The following is a 23,204-nucleotide window of genomic DNA, read 5'->3' as shown; positions in this document are numbered from 1 at the left end:
TACAGTCCATAACCAGCTGTGGAAGGTGGTGCAGTCAGGTAGGAGAATTTTAATGCACACGAATCTCTGGAAAGCCTTAGAAAACTTTCAGGACACTGCATTTAAAAGATGCTACCTGAATTAATGGTCTTCATTTCTGCTAGGTACTTGTTAAGGATGAAAAAAAAAAATAACAGGTCCTGATCTGAAAAGCTTAAAATATGATTCAGAGTCCATGGGAGCCAAGGGAAATTCTTCCAATGAGTTGCTGGGCTTTGGCAGGGTCCTGAGGGTAATCCTTCTGTTTACTTCACTGAGAGTTGCGTCAGCCCTGAAAAAAATCTCCACTTGTTAACGGCATTAAAATGTGCAGAGAAAGAAATGTCTTCTGTCACTGATGTAGCACATTAATGTGAGTTATATGCACATATCAAGGGGAAAGAGAAAAATCCTGTATTTCAAAGCTCTTTATCTGCAATTTGGTATTTGAAATGCATAATTTAATTATCTTTGAACTTCTTTGTTCCTTCTTAAAATAAATAGTATTTAATTTTCCTGTTATATATCATGCATTGATGGACACAGAACTGGGGATTGTGGCAACAAAATGGTGTTGAACCAGCCACTGGAAATTAGTACTAATAAACAATGCATTTGCTACCAGTCTGTCATATTAATTAGTCTTCAGAATGTGTCGGTGCTTTTAATTTGTATTTAACATTGCCTGAGCTTACTGCCAATTAAATACTATGTTGTTATCAACTCAACTCACACGTGATTACATTGGATTAATGTGGTTCTTTTCTTTGATCCACTATAATTAAAAATCAGAGTTGTGATTTTAAACAAGTGTAAAAATACAATTAGTTTGTATATGCAGCTGTCTTTTTCTTCTAATATACTTTAATAACATTCACCTCCAATTAACAGCTGTGGAAAGCCAGGGTTCTGTTTAGCAGCTCAGAGGAGACATTTTGGAAGTGCTGGAAGAAGCCCCATGCGTGTCCCTATCCTCACCCTCTGTCCCAGATGTTTTGGATGATGCTTTGGAGTGAGACCTGTGACCCTTCAGCCCCCAAATCCTCCATGAGAACTTGTCAGATGCAAGCTGAAAGAAAATACTGCCTTAAAATTCCATACTGATGGCTGATGGCTGCTCCATGCCCAAACCCCAGGGAGGCTCTGATGGCTGGGGGCACCACAGGGGGATGTGCTGTGCATCCTCCTTGTCCTGTCCCCCAGCAGCTACAGAGCCCAGGGGCATTTGGAGACATGGGCTGGTGTAAAATGGGCCACTGGGACTGCTGGGAGGATGTGAACACCTGTGTGACAGCCCCAGAATAACCAGTCTGCACAGCCTTGACTTTGGAGGCTCCGGTGTTTCACTGAGCTCGATTTTGGGACCTGCCACCCGGCAGGGGTAAGGAACAGACAAAATGCCACCACTCAGAGCAGAAGGACGCTGTTTCCCAGCCCTTCCCACTTCTCAGCTGCTGACAGACAGGGCTCACCCAGCGGAAAGGCTGGAGGAGGCTGCTCTTCTGCTGGAGCAGATAGAAGTAATTAGTCAAATCACTGCGGCGCAGAGAGGGAAGCTGGCCCGTCTCCTCTGCGCCACAAATGACTCATTGCATAACAACTTCAGCAGAGGGGTATTATTTTCCCTCTTCTGCTTCAAGCAGGGAAACAGAGAGATGAGCTTTTCAAAAGGCCATCAAAGCTTTTGTTATAGAGATTTGCCTTCCAGGTCTCCTAGGACCACTGAGAAAGTCATGACCTGAATAAATGTCATCAGCAGTCTCTCTGGAAGGCATGGAGACCAAGAGCATTTCTGCCTTCTGTGGGAGCATAGCCATGACCTGGTGAGCAGCTGGCAGATAGCTGGTGACTTGTTATCCGCCAGCCTGATAGACACATTTATACCACCACACCCCAAGGTGCTGGATCCTGTGGGAATAAGGCAGCCACCCCCTTGTCCATGCCAGCCCTGTGGGGAGTGCACAGCAAGGGCATGCAGCCCTGCAAAAGCACTGCTGGCTGGAAGGACATTTTCCCAGCAAGCAGAAACAAACAGAGACTTGCTCTCTTGCTTTTTGCCTCACTTCCCAGGCAGTGAGGAGCAGTCAGTGCTGTGCCTGCTGAAACTTGCTCAGTTCAGCTGGGTCTTGCCCACTGCTGTGCTCCATCAGCTGCCACTGCAAAAGGCAGAGTCCTGCAAGAGTTTGCCTGTCCCACCATTCCCAAAGCTCCCCCTGTGCCCTCCCTCACCCATTCTCAAAGCAGAGGAGCAGTAACTAAGCAAAGAATAAAGGCTGAATGAGCGGAAGGTGGTGAAACATGAGCCATGCCTTGCTGGCCCCTGGCTAAGTGACACAGTGTAATGCTGAGGTAGTGCTCTTTGTGCACATATTCTGTAGTGTTCCAGTGAGATGAAACCTCAGGCTCCTGATTCAGCTGATATTTCTGGCAAATTGTTGACCTATTGCAGTTTATTCAGGATTTTTCTTGTCCTGGTAGAGTGGCTCTAACAGTGACAGATTTGTCATTCTAACATTTGTTTCTAACAAATATGCAGCTTTTGTGACTCTGAAACTTGTACCTTGAAGCATCCTGGATAATAATTACTTCTGTGCTCCACAGAAACACTCTATGTTTATAGGCAAGGAAAATAATTAATTTAACATTAATTAATAAGATTTAATATACCCAGTGCTAGCTTGTGTCATAGAATAACTCATAGGGACAATTTTAATTTCACCTGACGTTGATATTGATGGTTTCTCTCCGGGGCTGGAACCAGAGGATGGTGTGGCTGCACTCTGGGCAGTGAGAAGGGCAGCTCTGCTAACAAGAAGTGGCTGTGGGGAAAGGATTCAGGAGAGCCTCTTGTCACCTGGAAAAAATTTAAAGGAGAAAGCAACAAAATGGCCCTTCTTTCAGTTCACCTTGGGAAGGAACAACTGCAGAAGCAGCCTCCTTGCCTGGCTGTGATGCAGAGGGCTTGATGGATTAAATGCTGCTCTTTTAGAATTTTCCCTGCTTTATTGTAGCATGAGCAAAAGGACATTTTTTATGTCACTTCAAAGAGGAGATGTGTCAAATCATAGAGCACCAGGCTGGACGTGACCTCAAGGATCACCCGGTCCAACATTTCTTGGCATCAGCAATGTCAGACAAGATGGTCCATCACCCTGTCCTGCTGAACATTAGAAGTGTCCCATGTCAGGGAATCCACCACTTCCCTGGGGAAATTATTCCACTGCCTGCTTGCTCCCACTGTGAACATTTTTCTTCTTGTGTCTAGCTGGAATATTTCCAAAAGTGATTTGTAGCCATTATCCCCCCCTTTCCCCTGTGACTCCTGTGAAAAGGGAGTCTCTGATTTCTTTGTAGCCACACTCTAAATAGTGGAGCATGGCTATAAAGGCCTTCCCTAAGGCTTGTTTGCTCAGGGCTGAGCAAACCCAGCTCTCTCAGCCTTTCCTCACACGGAGCCCTTCCCAGTCCTTGGCTCACCTTTGAAGCCTTTCTCTGGACTCTCTCTGCCTGTTCACGTCCTTTTCATGTCACAGGCCCAGAACTGAGCATGGTATTCCAGGTGTGGGCCAGCTAGTGCTGGGTAAAGTGGGGTAATGAGTGCTTTATCTCTGCTGGTGATGCCACCCAGCAGGCTGCAGAGTCGCTTTGCTGCAGCCATGCACTGTTCACTCACACTGAGCTCCTAATGCAGTGACAAACCAAATGCTGCCTTGTGCTTTGCCACCTGTTAAACCCAGCCAGAGGCTCTGATCAAACCCCTTCTCTGAGAGCTGCCAAAAGGCTTTTATCAGCAGTGAGATGCAGCCTGCAGGGACCTGTCACAGTGATGTTTCCCTGCCAGGGGTCAGAGATCAAACAAACTTCCCCAGTGATCTGTGTCCAGGTTGTTTTTCATATCCTTTCAATATCCTTTGGCCTCGCATTTCATATCACATTAAGGTTTTTCCAAAATACTCTTGTTTGAGATGAAACTCAGGCTGGAGCTTGTACCAGCCTAGAGGTGTGCCCTGGCGGTTGCACACTTTTTTGGGGTGTTTTCCCAGAAGTCAGGCAGTGCATCCTTGGCTGCCATGGGTTGGATCTCCAGTGCACCTCAGCCTGCATGAGTGAGGATGCTGCAGGCAGCTGAGGTCTTGGGAATTGCTGATGAAACAACTGCTCTGCCAGCAAACCACCCTGGGTCCCCCACTGGCTGTGTAATTAAAATGGGGACTGTATGGGTGTGAAGTTAATGCTGTATACATAATATATCTGTCCCAAGGTAAGCCTTCACATCTGTTCTCTGTAAAAGTGTAAGTGCAGGATATAACTGAGTGAGTGGGAAATAGTTTGAGTGGAAAGCAGTGCTGTCCACCAGCAGTTCAACCAGACCTCTCTGCAGAAAGCAGTGAGTTTAACCAGCCAGAGCTAGAGCTGGCATTAAACCAAGGTGGAGGCACTCCTGGTCAAAAACATTCATGGTTTAGTTTTTGAATTTTTTCCACTTTATTTTGTCATTGAGGACAAAGAGAAACTTCAGCCTGTAAATGCCACTGGTTCTCCATTTCACACTGACATTCCCAGGGACAGCAGAACTGCCTGTAAGGTGTCTGTCACCAAATGAAAACTGGAAAAAACAATCTTCCAGGTTTCTGCAAGCCCCTGTCACTCCTAAATAAATTGTTACTTAACCCTTGCCTGCCCACCTCCCTCTGCTGCTGGAGCTGAAGGTGGGACAAACCTTCCTCAACAGCCGCTGTTGCTCTGGGTGTGGGAGAGCTGCTGCAGCTCAGGGAGAGCTGCTAATGACAGTGAAAAGAGGGGGAAATACCTGTCCTGGCATTTTTGGGCTGGAAGTGTCTGCAAGTGCATTTGTGGGGTCAGAAAGGCTCACCTAAAAGATTTGCAGCTATAGACAAAATCTGAACTACCCACCCAGGCTTTTCTTCACACTTCACCTACTTTTTTTTTTTCCTTAATGTCAGTTTGCTTGTCAGCCTCTGGCTGGGGTTTTCATGTTATTCCCTCATTTCTTTCAGTAGGATCCCTTTGCCAGAGAAGGAGAGAAATGTCACGGCGTGACAGCTCCTCTGTCCCAGCTGCACGTGGGAGGGGGGTCCTCTGGACAGACAGACAGACAGACAGACAGACAGCACAGCTCCTGATGGGGGGCAGCAGGAACAGAGACACCTGTCACACTCAAAGGCAGCAGCCTGTGGATTTAAAAGTAAGATGTGCAAATTTAGTGGCTGCACTTGGGGGGTTTCTCCTGGCACAAAGTGGGATGACACCAGATGCATCCTGGCCTCTTTTTCTCCCCCTCCATCACACCCCAGCATTGACTCCTCAATACTTTGAGATGCGTGGTAATATTAGGTAATTTAATGGTGTATAGTATATGTATGTCTAATAATATTTATTGCTTATAATAATTTAATGTAGTATAATTATATATGCATATAAATATATATAGCCACAAATAGCCCTCTGAAAGACCTTTATATGATTATGTTTATATGAAATACTTAATACATATGTAAATATATAATATAATATAATATCATATCATATCAATATAATATGTATGTGTATATATGCATATACATGTGTGTATCTATAAAGACCTTTTAAAAGGTCTATATATATATATATACACAACCACCATATATATATACATATATATACATATATATGTATGTATGTATATATATACATATACATATATATATGCACACATTTTAAACATAAAAAAAATTTGAAGTTTATAAATGTAAATATCTTTATACGTAAATACCTGGAAACATTCTATACCTGTATATCATCTATATCTAGTGAACACAAGCATTTTGCACAGGCTGTGGCTCTGGTGCTTGGCTCAGCTGTGCTCAGCAGTGCCCATCTCACCTGCCCAGAAGGTTTGGGGGAAGTTCCCATCTCTGGGGGCTGCTGCTGCTGCTGCTGCCCCCCCATTCAGGGAACTGTGACTAAGTGCCCAAAACACCCCTGGCTGAGCTTGTGCCTGAGCATTTGTATTTGTTTCTCTGTCCCTTGATGCCACTCTATAAACAATGAGATTTCAATTCCCCCTCAGAGCATTTCCTGGCATCTGTCTGTGTTTAGAGCTGACAAACAGGGAGAGTGCTGCAGTCTGTCCTGTGGGAGGTGCACAGGTGTGCACACACCCAGCACTTGCTGTCTTGCCACTGTTAATTTTCCCTCTTGTTTTCCTGACAGCCAGTGTCTCAGCTAGTCCAAAAGTGACTCTGGAGAGTGGCTGAGGACAGGGCAGAGCCAGGTCCCTGCTGAGGGCCAGCAGAGGTGGCTGAGCCTTTGGAGAGGAGACACAGGGGTGGAAAGGGATGCTTTGCTTCTCAGCTGCTAGATTTGACTAGAAATCTGTTTAGTGTCTGTAGCACAGATACTGATGGTTTGTTTATCATCTGCAACCTGGTTTACATCAGGAGAAGCTTGGGATTCAGTGTTCCCTTCTGGTTACAGGACCCTGGGGCTTGCAAGTGCTGCTGGAGTAGACTGAGGATGGGGCAGTGCCTGGAAAATTCAGCTGGGGCACACCTGGGCAGCTCAAGGCAGTGCAACATTCTTGCCTACATGCAGCCAGACAAAGCTGTTATGTTGATTTTGTGCTCCCTGGAAAGACTTTTCTTTTGGCCATTTTTTTGTTTATCTCTGGCTCAAAATTTATGAAGTGCTTGACCACCCAAGGAGCTTTGCAACTCCACCATCTGCATTGTCACACAGCAGGCAGGTCCCCACCTGCTCCAGATCAGTTTAAAAGGAAAAAAAAACTTCTAGGAAGAAACTGGAAGCAGAATTGGATGAAAAACGTTATTAAAAAGAACAAGAGTTAGCAGGATCTAAGTGGCATAATGAAAGAACTTTGGCAATAAAGCAAGCTGTGTGAATAGGTCAGGAAGGGAATGATGAAGGGATGCTCGCTGAGATTTAGACCTTGGAAAGACTATTGAAATGCACAACTTCTACAAACACAGGGCATGAGAAAGAGCAGGGAGAGCAGACTGGAGGGAGAGCAGCTGGCTCAAAGCACAGGGCAGGACAGGCTATGTGGCCTCTCCCTCAAAGCAGGAAAAATACCTGGCTTTGGGGTGAGGGGGAAGATGTGGAGCATGGGCTATAGGCAGCATGGGAAAGGGACTGAATGCAAAATTGGAGGTTAAGAAAGATGTGCTGAAATGAAATCCCAGACACATGAGCCCAAGCTGAGCTGGGTTTTATAGATTTTGATCAACCAGCAGGAACTTGCAACAGGACATTTTTGAGGTATTTTATGTAAATAAAATATTTGCTGGGTTTATTGGGCACCTAAGATGCAGGCTTGGGTTCCCAAGAGCAGAGAGTGGGCAGTCTTTCTCCTGCAGTTTTCAAGGTGGGTGCTTGGCCATTTTATAAGCTCAGGGGTGGGATTGTGTACAAGGAGCATGTCCAGTGTTGTGCAGGTATGTAAGAAGGGCTTGCTGAATGATCAGGGTCCAGCACTCGGAGCTTGGTCACATTTTTCCAAGAGACAGACCATTTACAGAGACATGAAGGCAAATGGGATAAAATGCAACATGATTTATCAAGCAAGATTAACCTGAAATCCCTAACTGATCTTGTAGATAAAAAAAAAATCCAACAATTCCCCTCCTCCAGGATTTCAGTGAATCCCCTGCTTTTGTGCTCTGAATATCTAACAATGTAAGTCGTGCTGGAGATGATGGGGATTAATTAAATAACTCAGAAATAGGTGAGGAATTGGCTAATAGGGCCCAGTAATGATAAGAGAGCTTTTTCAAGGACTGCAGCTGACATTGATCATTCTCTATCTGCATTAAAGGCCTCAGCAGAGGAACAGGGGTGTTTGCTGAGGGAATCTGGTGGAGATGATGGCAAACACTCAAGGAGCTTTGGGATATTTTAGTGAAAGGACCTGGAAGACCATGAACACACAGGAGGTGAAAACCCACTGGTGCAGCATGGTAAGAGGCACTCTACTGTCCCCCAGAGCCCCATGGCAAGAGGGAGCACACTCAGTTTATTTCATGTGATGAACCAAGGCTCTGAATTTCCTCAGGCCCTGTTCCACCCCTGTGCCTGGAGGCTTCTGCAGCTGCGTGTTGGATGCTGTCAGATGCAAAAAGCTGTGACATAATCAAGCAATGCTGGTGGTATCACGCCTGGTTCAGCACCCCCTTATTCACAGCTACCAGGGAAACCTGTCACAGCCACGCTCTGGTTTTCTTGCTGTACTTCTGCCTGCTGTCACCCATCTCTCTGCATGCCTGATTTCTGACTAATGTAAATACACACCCCCTTCTTTAGCATAATTGAATACTAATTCCTTAATATGTGTTATTTTCCACTGTATCTCCATTCCCCTGCTATCTGTCTTAAGAGTGCCAACAATTGCTATCACTGTTCGACTGCTGTGTGTATATAATTAGAGCAGTTGGCTCAGGTAATTTATTTTTTCTTCCTTCAGTTCCTTCCTCTGCTTTTCTCTAGTCTATCTTTTGGGGGTTTTCTTCATTTTAGGCTTTTTGGAGGAAGTTTTCAAAGCAGGGTGTGTGGCTTTTAACTCTGCCACTGATTGGATTGGAGGCAACCAGCTGCTAAACCCTCTAAAACCTCTGAGTTTGTTAAACTCTCCTGAGCAGCCAGCTCCTCTCATTCTCCATTTCTTGTCCCCAAGGCTCAAAGTGGAACTTTGTAAATGATGTTTCTGCAAGTGAATTGCCTGGTTGAAGAAATTGCCTGGCTGGCTTTATTCCCGCACAGTTATCAAGCATCTGCTGGTGTCCTGCTCACCCCCAGTGTGCCCAGGGAAGGGACATGCCGGGACCTGGATCTGGCCAGCCCATCAGCTCCAAGACATCTTTGCTTCAACAACAGGGAAAGCAAAACACTCAGTGGCTGAGGGATTCATGTGGAGAAACAAAGCAAACCCACACTGGAGAAATTCCCACTCTCCTCTCTCCCCATGTCAGAATTTGTCTTGAAAGATTTTCTTTCACAGGGAAGTACCTGTTTAATTACAGCTATTGCAAAGACAGTTAATAGCTGATGAACACAGCAGTATATTTTAATTGAATATATTGAGCACTCTGAACAAAAAGCTCAGCTCTTGACCTTTCTCATGAGTGAAATGTTAGAACAAGCTTCCCTACATTCTGAGCCCGTGGAGAGCATGGAGGGGACCACCCACTGCTGTTAATGGAGCCACCCATGTAAATCCCTTTATGACAGCTCAACAATGGGCTGCTGAACGTGCAATTAGTTTCATTTAATACAGTTATTGTTCATGTTGGAGAGTAAAAAGTGGGAGGGATGCTCTGGTTAAAGCAGAATGACCCAGGTTGCTGTCTCTGGCCACTCCAGCCTCAGCCATCCCACATTAACACTTCTCTTAATGTCTGGAAGACTTTGGGTGATTTAATGCTGGTGGCTATGGTTTGTCATTGCAATGGACAGATCTGTGAACTAAGCACCCTCTCCTGCCCCCCAGGATCAGGACAAGACAAAGCCAGATTTATGAAGGATGCCAGGAGCTGTTGCTCCACTGCCCACCTGGGTGCAGGAGCTGCAGAGATATGGAACCCACACTCTTCCCTGTCCCCTCACCCCAGCCAGCTTCTGGCTTTATTGATTTCTAAGCTTGTGATTAAAGTTTGCTCGTGCTGTACCTTCCTGAATTGGCACTTGGGTCCTTACTCCAGCGAAAACTCGCATTGATCCGTGCTGGAGCACGGGCTGAGTGAGCCCTCAGGGACCAGCTGTATATTTGCAGCGTGGTGCTCTTCAGACACATGACAATTTCAGCACAATTTAGTAACATTAAAACAGCATTACCAGTGTGTCTTTAACTGGACATAAATAGAAACCTTGGCTTGTCTACAGTGGTTTGATATTCTAAGCTAGACAAGAACATTTAGTCCTGGCTGGCAAGCCATTTTATCACCAAAAAGAAATTTTGTAGGTTAGGTAAGTCAAGAGCTTTTTCTTGCAAAACTTCAGCCTGTGTCTGTGAGCTTCAGTGAAACTGCATCTAATACTCAAGTGCAGGAAAAAAAGGAAAGGCTCTTTTTAAAGCTCATGTGTGATGGCAAAAAGATACAAAAAGACCAACGCCATTTTACACTTGTAAAAATACCCCTTAGTAGATTCATATTTTTTAATCTTCAGTACAAAAGCTCTGTAACTAAGGCATAAGTTTGCAATGACTAGCTAACCTTTTTTTCCTATAGCCTCTGGCATTAAAACTCTCAGTAAAAAGACACTTTACAGCTAGTTCGGGCAGTTCATTTTCTGTCAGTCAAATCTTAGGCTGGAAGTATAAAGGCAGCAATATGACAAGATTTCTATTTTAATATCTTTACTCTTGATAAGATAATCCTAGAGGAATGGTGGTGATCAAATATTTACAGGCAGTGCTCACTGACACAGTCTATTGTAAAATTAAATACATAAAATTATGTGGGGATAATGTTAATGTTGTGATAGAAGGACAAAAGGCAGTGTGCTCAAAATGAAGCTTGACTCTTCTTAATATATCCTCTGAGGCAGGACCAGTGCTGCTGGCACGGGGAACAGAAGAGCTGCTTTCATTTCACATTTTGTGACCTTTCTCTCCTTTTCAGTAGCTTGTTTGCTATTTAAACACATTTGCTTACTTAATGATCTTGATTTTTAAGTATGTATTTGTGTGTGTGTGCTGGGTGTCTCTCTGAGATGCACTGCATGGCTAATGAGGCCTGGCAGAGAGTAGGATTTTGCACTGAGCCACCCCTTGGGAGCCCAGGCTTGGTCCCAGCCCAGGTTTGGGCTGTGCTGCAAGGGGCTGTGCAGAGCAGAGGGCACAGACTGGGGGCACAGGGGGGTCTCTGCCCGCTCACTACATCAGTCAGGGCGAGGAGGTACCTCTGGGGAGCTCTTCCTATTGCCCTGCAGACAGGCACCTGCCCCAGGACAGGTGGAAGTGCCCAAATTCCTGCTTTTATTGACCATGAGACTGAGCAAATGCACTCAGGGAGAAACTTTTGCAAATACATTTTTTTCTTTTTGTCTTCCCCTTCTCTCTCTGCATTCTTGGTGGGACATGAGGTGAGCTGAAGGCCCTGTCCCTGCCCCAGCTGTCCCTGGGGAGCACTGGCAGCACCACACACCAAGGCCCCTCTGCCACCACTCCTCAATGATGCTCCAGTGATGATGCTCCAGTGATGCTCAGCCAGAGCACAGGGAAAATGAAGCGCTGATTTAGGCTGAAAAGCCAGTGCTAGCTAATATGGGAAATTACTCCAGCAATCATCACTCTTTTCCTGTCACTATGGTGACAAAAAAAATGACAAAGGCCTGAGCAGAAAGATATGGTGACTCAAGTAGAGAGGGACAGAGCAAATGCTTGGCAGCTGCAGCCAGGTCAGGGCAGATCCAGGAGGGCACAGGAAACCTGTGCTGGAGCCATTGCTCACTGCTGGATGCAGTTGTGTCCCACAAGGGGTTTGCAGTGTGACACAAGCACTGAACCCATGTTGCACCAAGTGTCACAGTCAGTGTAGCTTCCACAGACCTAAAAAATATAATAATGTCAGCCATACAAGGCCTTCATGCCACAGTTTTAATCCTAATGCACTAATCCTTGATTTTTGCACCACCTTCCTCTGCAGGACCTGTTTGCCACCTGCCCTAAGGGGCTCTGCAGCCTCCTCCCCACAGTGTCAGCAGCTGAGCATCCTTAGGGGACACAGAGGAACTCTGCTCTTCCCAGCCAAAGCAATGGTCACCTGGGACTTGGAAACATGTCTAAGATGAATGGGAAAGCACAGGGGGCATGCCTGGAGGCAGCCCAGGCTGTGAGGAGAGCTGGAGGGATTCTGGCTCAGCCCCTGTCTCTGCAGCACTGCTGGTCGGGTTTCCCTGAGGCCCTTCCAGCATTCCCCATCTCACCATGCACAGACAAGGTACCAGCTCCCAGATGCCCAAGCAGCAGGCTGCTGTGCTGCTCAAGGAGAGAAATCTATCTCAAGAATATCTTCTCAAAAAACTCCAAAGAAGAAAGTGGGCAGTTGCAGCAAATTTGTGGGTCCAAGGACAACTTGCTCAGGAGTCTCTGGTGGAGAAGGTGCCAGTGCATTGGTGCCCATCCTGCAGTGGCAGTCCAAGCCCTGGGGGCCAGGAGGAGTCACCAGCAGATCAAACAGCATCCAATGTCTGTGCCATGTTAAGCTGAAGTTTTATTTTCTTGGAGTCAAAGGAGGTAACATGGTGACGTACAATGGGGATGCAGAAGAGGGTTCTGGAGAGAGAAGTGGGAAAAATGGAAAAATCTTCATCTTTAAACACACCCTCTGCCCTACCTCATCTTTTTTCTGTCTTTTTTTTTTTTTTTTTCAGGAGGGAAGGCTGTATTTTCCAGCCAGCTCTACTCATGAGTGATTGTGCAGAGCTGTGCTAATGGGCTCTGCCAAGCTGTGGTCACCCTACGGAGCTATTGGCAGGAGAGGTGGCAAGCTGGAAAGGACTACAAGGGAACTCTGCATGATATTTTTTGATGAGCTGATTATTCAAAAATTTCACAAGAGCTGAAATATATCACTCTGTTCTGAAACTCACAGCCCTGCCAACACACAGGACAGCTTACATGAGCAGCAGCATTTTCTCCTTCACAGAGTTGCTGGCCTGCACGTCAGGATGCAGGATTTGGACAAGACTTTTCAGCAGCCATCGACCACAGCGACAGTGAGAGGTGGGGAGTGGATAGGAGGACACAGGAAGCTGGCATAGAAATTATTTTGGTACTTTCATGGCTGTCACTGTGTGTGTATTTGGGCTTGAGAGTTTTTCATTAGCTCTGTGGGTGCTGGGGCATTAAGGTTTTTATTGCTTTGTGACCAGGTATGAGATCACCCTGGATTCCACGTGGGTTCAGGTATTTTTATTTCAGGAGTGCTCAGTCCCTGGCCACATTTCAGGGTTCTGTCACATGCCAGGAGCTCACCATGGCTCCCCCCATTGCAGCCAGGACCTGCTGTCTTGGCATCAGCCTGAGTCTGCAGCCCAGTCAGGCTCCCACAGAGACCAGCAGAACATTCAGAACATTTTCCCTTCTCTCTAAGATTAACTAAAACCAAAACACTGCCTTATTTGAACACAGAATCAAAAGAGAGCCTTACACCTTCGGGGTGGGTGAAAGTGTGCTGGGGGAGGTTAGAAGCAGCTCAGATTTCTGAATTAACACACAAAGTCTTCAGGGAGCTGACATGGCCCATCCCCAGCCCACTGACCTGTCAGCACATAACCATTCTGAGCTGCCTGGGGTGGCATCAGCTGTGCCATGGAGAACCTGGAGCTGGTACATCTGCATCTGGAGCAAGAACAATGCTGAACTGCTGAAAGGCAAATAACAAACACCCCCATGCTGCACTCTGAAAGCACTTGAGCTGCCTGGCATGGCAGGGGATGCATGGGCTGATGTGTCCCCATCAGACTGAGCTCCCAATAACCTGTCTGCTCTCCTGTGCGTGTCCTGAGACACCTCTGCAGGTTCCAGGGCAGTCAGGGGACACGTGGAGCTCCCAGGCTGCTGCTACAAGTCTGAGGAGAACTGTGGCTGAACCATACCTGGCACAGCCCTTGCAGCTCTGCAGAGGAACTGCTGCTTCAGGAAAAACTCTTAGGAATGGAAAAAATCTAAGTAATTTTCTTCTGTGTAAGGACAGGGAATGAGGGTCTGAGCTCTGTCCTGTTATGAAGCCACCCCCTTGGGACCACTCCTCTTGTGCCATGTCCATCTGAGCCCCTGCACAGGTGAATTTTTCCATGTCTCCTGCTTTGGGTGAGGGAGCTCAGCACTGCAGCGTTCCCCAGCCCATAGGCAAACCCCAGGCATGATTCCCATGAGGGTGAGGGATGAAGGCTGAAAAGGACAAATGTGGTTACAAAGTTCATCAGTGTCTTCAGCACAGCATCTCCTCACATTTCCAGCAATGGCATCCCTGCATACAGCTCCTTGCCCGTGGAAAATTAAGTCTGTAAGAAGTATATAAATGATCCAGACAGCATCTTCAAGGCCGTATCTTAAAAAAACCATGAGGGTTTACTCCACATACTGCTGCAGGATGTCATGTACTTCATGATCTACCTTTTCTAATCTCTCCTTATCTCTCACTCCAATCCTTTCTCATGTCCCTCATCTATTGCAAATTCCCTTTTTAAGCTGGAGCGGAGCACATAAATATTTTCATGCTGCATAAATAGGTTGTTTTGTGCATAATGTCAGAGGAGGCCTTTTTTAAAACCAGGACCTTTAGTGCTGTGATAACGGGCTCCTCATTTACACAAATGAAATCTTCCATGGAGCTCTGCACTCATCTGCTCTGCAGCCCCCATGCAAAATGGCTGGCACAGCGCCTGCTCATCACAGGCTACAGAATTAATACAGAATATTCCATAATAAATAGGAAACCATTGAGCAGCAGGTTTGAAAATCCCTTGCAAATGTAACTGATGCTGAGGTTTCTCTTTAGTGTTCCCCAGCAGCACAACCATTGTCTTCCTTCTATGTGAAATCACAGCAACTTGAAATGCTGAAGTGCAAAAGGACAACCATTTATGTTGGCCCGTTTGCCAGCATCTTTGACCATTCTGTCTGCTCACCTTACCTTCTCTGTCATTTCTTGCTCCCTGACCTTCATTTCCTGTTTATTCAGCCCTTGCTCAGGGTCTAAAAAGTGCAGACACCTTCATTTACTCTGCACAGAAAAAGAAATAGTGTTACAATCTGTACAGTTTTTAAAAGGGCTAATGAAAGATACTGGGGGCCACACTGGGTCATGGTAAGTCTTTGAATCACAGTGGTTTTCAGGAGCAATATTTAAATAGCATGACAGTAAAAACTGGAATCAAACATCTGTGATTTTGCTCTAGTATTTCTATTTCTTTTTGACAAGCATAAAGACTTAAAGGCTCTGCAGTACAGATCAGAGAGAGACTTGGTGAAAATTATGAGAACTCATCCATTGTGCATTTTCAGACTTTTCAGGTCAGGCTGTAGCCCTCCAGGACAGACTATCCAGGCAGGAGCAGTTGAATTTGTTCTGAACATGCTCACACTGTGCTGCCAGGCAGGCAAAGCTCTGCCAGGCTCTGGTCTGGACCTGACTGTGACCTCCTCAAGCCCTCAGGTACCCTATGGCCTCCCTCAGCATGACTCTCATTGAAAGACTTGGGGGCATTTTGCTTTTCATCCTGAGTTTGGGGGACGCAGAAAGCTTTGAGTGTTTGCTTCCCTGCAGTTCCAAGGGAGGATTATGGGTCCTCTTTTCATGCAAATCTTACAGACTCGTTTCTTCTCTCTTCCATCTGTTTTTTGACTTCTTTTCATGCATTATGTGTTAGCAATAAACAATTAACCTGTGGTGGGTTTCCTCCTGTGTGGGGTTCTGAACACAGCATTTCTTGCCCAGAGATTGTTCCACGTGGGAGGCTCCCACTTGTTGTTTGTGGCTGGGAGCAGCCATTCATGCCAGCCTAACCCTAATGTGATTATTGTCCCATGAGCAACTTCCCATATTAATTGTTTTACAGAAGTGTTTTGTATCACTTAAAACTCCAGAAGCCTTTTCATAATGTATCAAAAGAACAGGGAAAAGAAAGATCTCAGGAAGCTTAATATTTCTTGTTATAGAACTCACCTGAAGAAGAAACAGCTTTCCAAGTTTATCTTGGCTAGTCTGTAACAAAGTCTTGGTTCGTATGAATTGCCACACTGCTAAAAGATCTAATTTTTCTATGATAAAATAGCCTACATACAATAACTGAATCAAAGAGCACAACAAGGAGTAAAGACTATATAATGTACCTAAACGCAGTAGCTACCAGATTTCCTGGCACTTTATTTCTATTTAGGCCAAGGGACAATTTAAAAAGATTCATTCCCAAGTACACAATTCAGAAAAATATGAGTTACAATTCAGAGTAATATTTTGAACCAGTGCTGTTGAGTTGTCTTAGCTGGAATTCAACCTTGATGATATCCAAAGGTCCAATAAAATTTTTCATGGAAGAATCCCATATTTGTAGAACATAATAAAATTGTCGAGCTGCAGCTGCAGGGCCACTGAGAACTGGAGAATGAGGTGATTCTTTCTGGGGACTTTCTGGTGTCATGGGATGTGTTCCAAACACTTTGTTACCTGAGAAGTATCAAACATAACAGATCATTACATATAATAAATAGCAGCTTTGATCTTTGTTAGTAAGACAAAATGTGAGGCTGTTTATTACTAACGACTTAGGTGCTCATTAGTGTGTTCTGACAGGAGTCACTGACAGCAATAGGCAAAAGGAAATGTTCACTGTTAAACCCCCACACAGCACATTGCAGCTCCTATTGCTGCCCATGCAACAGAGGAGAAAAGCCTTGCACACAACTATTTTAAAATTTGCCAGAGCAAGAAAGAGACTTGTCCAATTTATTATCTCCTTTTTCAATAAACTGCACTTGCAAATAATACTAATGCCTGCCTTTCACATTGTGCTTTTCATTCCTAACTCACAAAGCACCCCTGGACAGAGGTCAGGATCATTTTACAAAAACCAAACATGAAGCAAGGCCACCCCTCTGATGCCCCTGAGTAAGGCAGCACAGTCCCTGCTCTGTTGACTGCTCCTCCTATGAGGATTAGAAAGGGCATCTTGTGTCACCAAATCCAGCTTCTTACTCTTCAAATCTATTTTGCTATAATAACCTCATGCAAGACTCTTTGGGGCTCATGATCTCTTATATAAGCTCCTACAAATAATCTTTCAAGACTATCATCTCTTGTTTGTCCTCATCCAACCTGACCATGTGGTGGGACTCTGCCTAATGCCAAGGAACTACACATCAGTGATTTGGGACTGTCACCCAGAAAATGCCCTCAGCTTCACATGCTGGAGAATAAATGGGGCATTTCTTTCCACATCAGCTCCAATTTTATGCATCTCTTGGTGGTCCATCCTAGTAAAAGACCTGTAATAGATGCCATGACAGATGTGAAAGGCGTTCCTGAAGCAGAGAAATAGAAATGCTGAGAGCCTGAAGCTGTGGAAGCTGTGTGTGAAATCCCTGCAGAAACTCACAGCACAGTTGCTACTGCAGTGGTAGCTGGAGGCTTGCAGCAGCCACAGGTGCTGACACAAGTGAGACATTTGAGTTTATCCCTGCAGTACCTCTGCTTTTGTGTGGGGACTGACATCCTGCAAACAACAGCCTCGAGTACACTCAGTCCAACATATTTCCAACATCCATCACCTCCTTCCTTTCTCAAATAACTACTTACTGGAGGAGTTATTAATGCCTTTCCACCTACACAGCCTAGCCAGCGACACTCACACAAAGGCAGTGTTGAAGCTTTGAGGTCAGGCTCGAGTTGCTGGTTCCAATGTCTCTCTGGGCAGTTCTACAGCAACAGGATACCACGATACAAACCTTTGCTAATAATTGAGCATGAAATAGGCTTTTGGCTTGGTATCTTCAGTTTTGTACCTTCACTTCAGAACATATTTAAAGCTGGGAAAATTATCTCAGCTTATTAAACACAAAACTGTTACCCAAGTGTTAGATGAGGGCACGGCCCCGAACTCGCTCCCGGGGCTGTGCGCAAGGCTCGGCTCTTGCTGCTGCCGTGGCTGCAATTCCCCAGCCACCCACTTCTTTGTTTGATTGTCTTTCTCACTGAAACATATGTTTCCCATTCCCACGGCATTTTGAGCAACAGTTTCCATTGTAAGCCCCTCCTGACTGACGGTTCGATGGCAGCCTGTGAATCGTTTGGCACGGATTTTGTGAATCTGCTTCAAGGAGGGTCTGGCTGCTCGCGAACAGCATCCTCTGGCAGCTTCGGGGGCAAGAGATTAGCACCATTTTAGAACAGGTTTGGGTGCAAAAATACCTAGTCACAGTTGCTATCATCCTTATTTGAAGCTCAGCATTGTCCTGCACCTCAGCTCTTTTGCCCCAGGTCCTCAGAGTCACGTCCACCACTTCTGCTCAGCTTTCCCCATTTTCCTCCCATACAATGTGACACACAAAGCACATGATGAATCAAGAACTGATCCCACTGACAATATTTGATTCTGACAGGAAGCCCAGGTAGGCATTCAGGCTGCTGGATATGCAGGTTAAGAGAAACATTTGCCTGTCAGCTTTCTTCACCATCAGCAGCACATTTGCTGCTTTGCATTTATGCTGTAGAATCATGCCTGAGTCTCTGGCCCTGATGTTTCTACTGTGGCCATAATTACAGGATCCAGGCACTGCTGTATGGAATTCATGTACTGAACAGCTGAATTAAATGGCCACCTATAAGGAAATGAAATAACTTTTTATAATAATGTATAACTTCCAGGACAGTACTACTTCCAGCCTCAAAACAGTGTGAGGGGGACATCATTGCCTCCCACGAGAGGATGACATTTCATTTATAATTCTAGCTAGCTCTCCTGTAGCTCTGTTTTCATAAGAAATAATCACATGCTTCAACCAGAAAAATAATCATCCTCAACACTGAGGCTGATGTGCATTAGCACACCACATCTATTCGGGGAAGCCTTTTGCCCTGAGCTTTCTGAGTGTCACTGCTGTAGAGTCACTGCACCACTTCTGGCTGTTTACCCCTTGAAGAGGTAATGTAATTCCTGTGTATAAACCTTCTCCCTGATGCAGAGTTAGAGAGTCTGGATATTTTACACTTAAAAAAATACCAGCAAGGGCCAGATTATGTTTGTTGGATTTGTGTTGATAATTAACTTTCCTTGCATCCCATTGAAATGACAAAAACATTACTTTATATGTAGTTACCGCAGAAAAAAGAGAATTTAGGTGGAAAAGCACAGACCCTGTGATCTGATCCATCTTCTCTTTGCTATTTCCAACTACTTAAAGCATAATGTCACACTGAAATGCACACTTGGAGTGCTGCATTCTCTTCTGACAGAATTTTATGATATTTTTCAAGGTGACCTTCATAAAATGTGTTTCTTTTGAAGCTCATACTTCATTCTCAGGTCATAATAGTTTCACACAGGCAAGCAAACTGCCAGCTCCTGCTTTCTAATTAATGCTTCTTGGAGGCTTCTGGGTGGGGGCTATAATTAATAGCACTTAAGTCTGGAGTGCAGAGAAATCTATAGCAGATTACTGGGATGTGTGTTTACTGCAGGATTACACACAAACAGCTCCTAGACCATGACCTCTGGGAATTGCCCAGGCCCTGGCACCCCCTGACTCTAACTCCAGTGTAAGCACTCAAAAGGTTGCCCTGCTTTATCAAGTGAGGCTCTGAAACTGCTGAGGGTGTCTGCTTGCTGCAGCCCTTGTCCCTGCTCCCATTTCCCATAACACAGCATGCTGTGCTTTTCAAAACTGCCTGGTCACTCTGCTTTGCCAACAGACAGCACCAAGTGCAGAAAATACCTGCACCGTGCGGTGGTGCCCACCCAGGTGCCCACCCTGCTCTGTGGCCCACAGTGCATCTTCTGGAACAGATGTCCTCACTGCATCCCAGATCCACTCTGTGCATCACAGACATGGCCATTGCTTTGTGGGTTTATGCAGTTTAAAGTACCAGAAATGATAGGAGGGTTTTTCTTACAGTAAAACAGGCAAAGATGGGTGTTGCAAGTCATTTTGTCATACTTGCCTAAATTTAAGGAAAGTGATGGGATTGCTTTGGTGTTCACTCTCATGCATGCAGCATGGATTGTCACACTCCAGAGGTGCTGGAGCAAAATCAGATGCAAGTCAAATTGCCAGTTTAAATTCCCCCTGGCCTGCTATCAGTGGTAATTTCCCTGCTGAAGTCAATAGAACAGCATTTTCTCACACATGCCGAGATCTTGGTGCAGAACAGGCAGCTGTGAGGCAGGATGAGTGCTCTCAAAGAATGAGTGGGGGGAAAAAACAGTAGAATTTATACTCTCTGGAAAAGCTGGAAAGACTGTATTATCCAGAAACATTGCCAGACTGGGGACAAGGGGGAGAACTGACATCAGAAATCCTGCAAGACTGTGCAGGTCACATTATTTGAAGGGATTTCTACAAGAATTTGGCATGTTGCAGGATACAAAATATTCAGGTGGTTAAGCAATTAAAAGCTATTGAATATTTGTAACTCCAAGTACTTGGCAACAGGATATCACTGTCAACTTCTTTATGCAAAGGGACATTTTGACACTGTACTTAAGAGTGACTACTTTTCTAATGGCATAAAAGTATTACTTCAGTTATGCACAAAGCAGGAAAACTACTGAAACTTGTGCAGCCTGGTTCTTTCTTCAGAAATCACAACACAGAGTGAAGCTGCCTTTGAAGAGAAATATTTTTCACATACTATCTGAAGGTTAAAGTCTTTTAATCTTTAGCCTTTTTGCTGGCATGTGCAATTTAAAATGCTCAAAACAGACTATCAAAACACCCAGCTACACATAGCTAGAAAATTCAAAAGGCGCATCTGAAAATAGGCTTGGAAATTAGGGTGCTGCATCAAATCCTGCTCTTTGAGAAAGGACCTTTTCCCTGTGGATCCACCTCAAACAGCAGCCAAGTTACCAAACACGCCTGACCAGAGGACAGCCAACACAGAATGAGAAATGGGAAACAGCTCCCAGAGAGGCTCTAAAGAGGTAAAATCTTGGTGCTGATAACAAGAGTTACTGACTGGGGAAATTCTGTATTAAATTTCCACCCTCCAGAATAATTTTCTTTCCTTTTCTTTCTAACTTCTAGAGTCAAATGAAGTTCTCCTGAGCTTCAGCTCTGTGGACACAGTTCTGTGAGCAGGAAGATCAAGTCCTTCTAATGAGGTGGGATACAGTGGCATGGGGACACCCAGGGGAAGACCAGAAACACAAGCAAAGCACAAATTCACTCACTGATATTGCACACAGAGATAAAATATTTAAAGATAAGCATTTTTGCAAGGGTAGAAACCTAGCAAGGCTAAATGTGTTCGTTTCCTGAAGCAAGTGGGTGGATATTTTGGGTCATCTGGGGACTGATGTAGAAGCACTTAACCATAGTCAGCCAAGAGGGATCAGCACCAGCAAATTAAGTAGAGAGAGAACTTAGAGCTTCTTGCCTTACTCAAGTATTTATTAAGAAAAAGTTACTTGCAAGTCCTTCTTGATTAGATAGTCTCTAAATACAGGTAAAAGATGCTACTGGACCTTGTCTAGTCTTACAGGAGTTGTGGCAGGTGGTGAAGGACTTGTGATAAATGTAAGGATAGCTGGAAAAGCCCTAAAACACCGCTCAGTCTGCCCAGGCTAAGGCAGCTAAGCTGGGCTTCTTTAAACAAAACAATGAAGTACAAAAATAATACATGAGACCTTAAAAATCGCTATTTTTTGGCTGCAAAACACCCACATTCAGCTCTTTCTGACTTCCCCTATGCTGCATGAAAAAACCGCAAGTCAAGTGTCACTCAGGTAAACCCACAAATGGCAAAATAAATCCCTTGTAGGTGAAATTCAAAAATAGCTTCAAAGAAGGATGCATATAACCTTGTTAATTTGCCAAAAGTTTTCAATCTTCATCACTTTAGAAGCAAGGTTAAAAGAGAAAACAAAGGCTGAGAAATGCAGAAGGTGCATAGATATACCTTTATCTCGGGTTCAGAGCCTTAACCTCAAAGGCAAAATAATGCTGGGGAGAAGAGATTGACAGTGATGCCTAATGTTGGGAATTAAGGGTTGGAAGGACTGCCTGTACTAGGCACTCTCATGATAATGATGCCAGGAAGATTTAATTTACCAGTTTGTTCTAGGAAAGGTAATGACCTTAATATCACGGGAAATGTATCAAGAGGTCATCCATGCAGACACACGCTGACTCATTTTCATAACAAATGGAAATAGATGTCCAGCCACACAAATGTGCTTGCTGGAAAGGATTTATGCCATCTATCCAGCTCTGTGTTAGTATCAGAAAAGATAAAGAACATTTTATTGATATATGGGGATTTAATTCCAACGCCTTTGAGAATCTCTAGAAAAAAATGCATTTCCAATTCATTTCTGAAGAGAACAAATTAAAATCCCCCCCAAAACCTACCAAATCAATAAAGGGAAAAAACATCACACTAGAATAGGGATGTGCCATTTCCCCCTAGGTGCTATTCATTGGTTGCTGGGCCATAGATGAAGCACCACATAAAGCCTCTGTTAGAGAAGAGTGCTTGCACATGCATTACCAAGGATGTGCTCTTCCTGGCTGAGTAATTCACTTTTGAGCAGCATATTTCTGAGAAGGTGAAAAGTGGGTGTCTAAATGCAACTCTAGCAGCCACTGCAGAAATGTGACTGTGTAGCCCAAACCCTGGAGGTCTCAGCTGCTGGGGAGAAATTTCCTTCACAGATGGGAATTACATGTGTTACATGGCTTTTTCTGTGCTCATCCACAGGAGGGTTGGCACAGCTACTTTGGCTGGAGAAGACAAGAGCATGGTCACGATGTAAGAAAAAAAATGGAAGGGGAACTCTGATGAACTCCAAATGGAGTCATCCAAAATGCCATCCAAATGGCAGAAAGCACAGGAGATGAGAGCTGCCATGTAAGCGTGCCACCCCTACAACGCACAGTTTAGCTCATGATTTCTCAAGCTGGGCTGCAAGTAGTGAGTCACACAGAGAGAGGAGGGTTATTTCTGGGAATTTGGTTCTTCAGAGGAAAAACATGAAACAGTCAGAAATGACAGAGAAGTGAGAGTGCTGGATGATGGCAAACAGCATATGGGGAGCAGGGGAGAGGAAGATTTGCCATCCTTGCTGCAGTATTACATCCCAGCCTAATTCACATTGATCTCCAGGGGCCAGCTCATTTCTGCTGAAGAATCTGGCTTCTGGGACTCCAGGTACAAAATGAAAAACTCTCAATTTCTAGAGCACCAATGTTAGTGTTTGCCAAGTGTTTTCTCTTTTCTATTCCTCCCTGAAAATCTTTCTTTTTCTCTTAAGGTCAGTGGAAAAGTTAGCAGAACAGGCAGTTTTCCAGCAGGCTTAGTTTTGGAAGTTGAACTGATTAAATTATTTGATACTTAATAAAGTATAGGTGAGGTTAGTATTTGCTTATGCACTCTATAGTCTGAATCCTCATGCAAATTTGTATGTATAGGTGCATATGCATAAGTGGCTGTACAGAGACACACCAGTTT

The 23,204-nt window shown here is 44.8% G+C and overlaps 1 protein-coding gene and 1 long non-coding RNA gene across 3 annotated transcripts in view; one reads left to right on the top strand and one right to left on the bottom strand.

The window, feature by feature from the left end:
* The first annotated feature begins 5,033 nt into the window (after positions 1-5,033).
* LOC140684981 (uncharacterized) lies at positions 5,034-10,292 on the top strand. Its single transcript, XR_012058045.1, has 3 exons — positions 5,034-5,224; positions 7,853-7,994; positions 9,521-10,292. It is a non-coding gene; the product is annotated as an uncharacterized lncRNA (long non-coding RNA).
* A 5,571-nt stretch (positions 10,293-15,863) lies between these two features.
* FHIT (fragile histidine triad diadenosine triphosphatase) overlaps positions 15,864-23,204 on the bottom strand; it is a 525,169-nt gene continuing 517,828 nt past the window's right edge. For both annotated transcript variants that reach the window (XM_072934992.1, XM_030283431.4), the window contains one exon: positions 15,864-16,205. The gene's annotated coding sequence lies outside the window, so the exon portion shown is untranslated. The remainder of the gene's footprint in view (positions 16,206-23,204) is intronic.

Source organism: Taeniopygia guttata, chromosome 12, assembly GCF_048771995.1.
Source record: "Taeniopygia guttata chromosome 12, bTaeGut7.mat, whole genome shotgun sequence".
Lineage (NCBI taxonomy): Eukaryota > Metazoa > Chordata > Aves > Passeriformes > Estrildidae > Taeniopygia > Taeniopygia guttata.
This window is presented reverse-complemented; position numbering and strand designations above follow the sequence as displayed.